Source organism: Oncorhynchus mykiss, chromosome 16, assembly GCF_057628025.1.
Source record: "Oncorhynchus mykiss isolate SJ-2025 chromosome 16, ASM5762802v1, whole genome shotgun sequence".
Taxonomy (NCBI): domain Eukaryota; kingdom Metazoa; phylum Chordata; class Actinopteri; order Salmoniformes; family Salmonidae; genus Oncorhynchus; species Oncorhynchus mykiss.
Genome location: NC_143037.1, coordinates 77,665,001 through 77,670,178, shown reverse-complemented (window position 1 = coordinate 77,670,178; position 5,178 = coordinate 77,665,001).

Here is a 5,178-nt window from a genome sequence, read left to right as displayed (position 1 = left end):
CTTTAGCTGAAATGACTCCAACCAAACACTTCCTGTAGTTGTTGATCAGTCCACCTTTAGCTGAAATGACTCCAACCAACCACTTCCTGTAATTGTTGATCTCTGTGGAGGAATTTTGTTCCACTCTTCTACACTTAACTACTTTAATTCAGTGACATTAGTAGGTTTTCCACCGGGAATGACTCATTTTAGGTCCTGCCACAACATCTCAATCGGGTTCCGGTCTGGACTTTAAACGGGATATTCCGAAACGTAAAATGTGTTGCTTTTTTCAGCCATTCTAATGAAGACTTCCTTGTGTTTTGTCTGTCTGCATGACCCAGCTGTGCCTCAGCTTCAGCTCACAGACGGATGGCCTGACATTCTCCTGTAGAATTCTCTGACACAGAGCAGAATTCATGATTCCTTCTATTAAGGCAAGTTATCCAGGTCCTGAGGCAGCAAAGCATCCCCTAACCATCACACTACCAACACCACGTTGGACCCCAAACCATTACACTACCACCACCATGCTGGACCCCAAACCATCACACTACCAACACCATGCTGGACCCCAAACCATCACACTACCAACACCATGCTGGACCCCAAACCATCCCACTACCACCACCACGCTGGACCCCAAACCATCACACTACCACCACCATGCTGGACCCCAAACCATCACACTACCAACACCATGCTGGACCCCAAACCATCCCACTACCAACACCATGCTGGACCCCAAACAATCACACTACCAACACCATGCTGGACCCCAAACCATCACACTACCACCACCACGCTGGACCCCAAACCATCACACTACCACCACCATGCTGGACCCCAAACCATCACACTACCACCACCATGCTGGACCCCAAACCATCACACTACCACCACCATGCTGGACCCCAAACCATCCCACTACCAACACCATGCTGGACCCCAAACCATCACACTAACAACACTACGCTGGACCCCAAACCATCACACTACCACCACCATGCTGGACCCCAAACCAACACACTACCAACACCATGCTGGACCCCAAACCATCACACTTCCAACACCATGCTGGACCCCAAACCATCACACTACCAACACCATGCTGGACCCAAAACCATCACACTACCAATACTACGCTGGACCCCAAACCATCACACTACCACCACCTTGCTGGACCCCAAACCATCACACTACCAACACCATGCTGGACCCCAAACCATCACACTTCCAACACCATGCTGGACCCCAAACCATCACACTACCAACACCATGCTGGACCCCAAAACATCACACTACCAACACTACGCTGGACCCAAACCATCACACTACCACCACCATGCTGGACCCCAAACCATCACACTACCAACACCATGCCGGATCCCAAACCATCACACTACCACCACCATGCTGGACCCCAAACCATCACACTACCAACACCATGCTGGATCCCAAACCATCACACTACCACCACCATGCTGGACCCCAAACCATCACACTACCAACACCATGCTGGACCCCAAACCATCACACTACCAACACTACGCTGGACCCCAAACAATCACACTACCACCACCATGCTGGATCCCAAACCATCACACTACCACCACCATGCTGGACCCCAAACCATCACACTACCAACACCACGTTGGACCCCAAACCATCACACTACCAACACCATGCTGGATCCCAAACCATCACACTACCACCACCAGGCTGGACCCCAAACCATCACACTACCAACACCATGTTGGACCCCAAACCATCACACTACCACTACCATGCTGGATCCCAAACCATCACACTACCACCACCATGCTGGACCCCAAACCATCACACTACCACCACCATGCTGGACCCCAAACCATCACACTACCAACACCATGCTGGACCCCAAACCATCACACTACCACCACCATGCTGGACCCCAAAACATCACACTACCACCACCATGCTGGATCCCAAACCATCCCACTACCAACACCATGCTGGACCCAAACCATCACACTACCAACACCATGCTGGATCCCAAACCATCACACTACCAACACCACGCTGGACCCAAACCATCACACTACCAACACCACACTGGATCCCAAACTATCACACTACCAACACCATGCTGGATCCCAAACCATCACACTACCACCACCATGCTGGACCCCAAACCATCACACTACCAACACCATGCTGGACCCCAAACCATCACACTACCACCACCATGCTGGACCCCAAACCATCACACTACCAACACCATGCTGGATCCCAAACCATCACACTACCACCACCATGCTGGACCCCAAACCATCACACTACCAACACCACGTTGGACCCCAAACCATCACACTACCACCACCATGCTGGATCCCAAACCATCACACTACCACCACCATGCTGGACCCCAAACCATCACACTACCAACACCATGCTGGACCCCAAACCATCACACTACCACCACCATGCTGGACCCCAAACCATCACACTACCAACACCATGCTGGACTCAAACCATCACACTACCAACACCACGCTGGATCCCAAACTATCACACTACCAACACCATGCTGGATCCCAAACCATCACACTACCAACACTACGCTGGATCCCAAACTATCACACAACCAACACCAAGCTGGATCCCAAACCATCACACTACCAACACCACGCTGGATCCCAAACCATCACACTACCAACACCACGCTGGATCCCAAACCATCACACTACAAACACCATGCTGGATCCCAAACCATCACACTACCAACACCACGCTGGATCCCAAACTATCACACTACCAACACCATGCTGGATCCCAAACCATCACACTACCAACACCACGCTGGATCCCAAACTATCACACTACCAACACCATGCTGGATCCCAAACCATCACACTACCACCACCATGCTGGACCCCAAACCATCCCACTACCAACACCATGCTGGACCCCAAACCATCACACTACCAACACTACGCTGGACCCCAAACCATCACACTACCACCACCATGCTGGACCCCAAACCAACACACTACCAACACCATGCTGGAGTCCAAACCATCACACTTCCAACACCATGCTGGACCCCAAACCATCACACTACCAACACCATGCTGGACCGCAAACCATCACACTACCAATACTACGCTGGACCCCAAACCATCACACTACCACCACCATGCTGGACCCCAAATCAACACACTACCAACACCATGCTGGACCCCAAACCATCACACTTCCAACACCATGCTGGACCCCAAACCATCACACTACCAACACCATGCTGGACCCCAAACCATCACACTACCAACACTACGCTGGACCCAAACCATCACACTACCACCACCATGCCGGACCCCAAACCATCATACTACCAACACCATGCTGGATCCCAAACCATCACACTACCACCACCATGCTGGACCCCAAACCATCACACTACCAACACCATGCTGGATCCCAAACCATCACACTACCAACACCATGCTGGACCCCAAACCATCACACTACCAACACCATGCTGGACCCCAAACCATCACACTACCAACACTACGCTGGACCCCAAACCATCACACTACCACCACCATGCTGGATCCCAAACCATCACACTACCACCACCATGCTGGACCCCAAACCATCACACTACCAACACCACGTTGGACCCCAAACCATCACACTACCAACACCATGCTGGATCCCAAACCATCACACTACCACCACCATGCTGGACCCCAAACCATCACACTACCAACACCACACTGGATCCCAAACTATCACACTACCAACACCATGCTGGATCCCAAACCATCACACTACCAACACCACGCTGGATCCCAAACTATCACACTACCAGCACCATGCTGGATCCCAAACCATCACACTACCAAAAACCATGCTGGATCCCAAACCATCACACTACCAACACCATGCTGGATCCCAAACCATCACACTACCACCACCATGCTGGACCCCAAACCATCACACTACCAACACCACGTTGGACCCCAAACCATCTCACTACCAACACCATGCTGGATCCCAAACCATCACACTACCACCACCATGCTGGACCCCAAACCATCACACTACCAACACCACGTTGGACCCCAAACCATCACACTACCACCACCATGCTGGATCCCAAACCATCACACTACCACCACCATGCTGGACCCCAAACCATCACACTACCACCACCATGCTGGACCCCAAACCATCACACTACCACCACCATGCTGGATCCCAAACCATCCCACTACCAACACCATGCTGGACCCAAACCATCACACTACCAACACCATGCTGGATCCCAAACCATCACACTACCAACACCATGCTGGACCCAAACCATCACACTACCAACACCACGCTGGATCCCAAACTATCACACTACCAACACCAGGCTGGATCCCAAACCATCACACTACCAACACCACGCTGGATCCCAAACTATCACACTACCAACACCACGCTGGATCCCAAACCATCACACTACCAACACCCGCTGGATCCCAAACCATCACACTACCAACACCACGCTGGATCCCAAACCATCACACTACCAACACCATGCTGGATCCCAAACCATCACACTACCAACACCACGCTGGATCCCAAACTATCACACTACCAACACCATGCTGGATCCCAAACCATCACACTACCAACACCACGCTGGATCCCAAACTATCACACTACCAACACCATGCTGGATCCCAAACCATCACACTACCACCACCATGCTGGACCCCAAACCATCCCACTACCAACACCATGCTGGACCCCAAACCATCACACTACCAACACTACGCTGGACCCCAAACCATCACACTACCACCACCATGCTGGACCCCAAACCAACACACTACCAACACCATGCTGGACCCCAAACCATCACAATTCCAACACCATGCTGGACCCAAAACCATCACACTACCAACACCATGCTGGACCGCAAACCATCACACTACCAATACTACGCTGGACCCCAAACCATCACACTACCACCACCATGCTGGACCCCAAACCAACACACTACCAACACCATGCTGGACCCCAAACCATCACACTTCCAACACCATGCTGGACCCCAAACCATCACACTACCAACACCATGCTGGACCCCAAACCATCACACTACCAACACTACGCTGGACCCAAACCATCACACTACCACCACCATGCTGGACCCCAAACCAT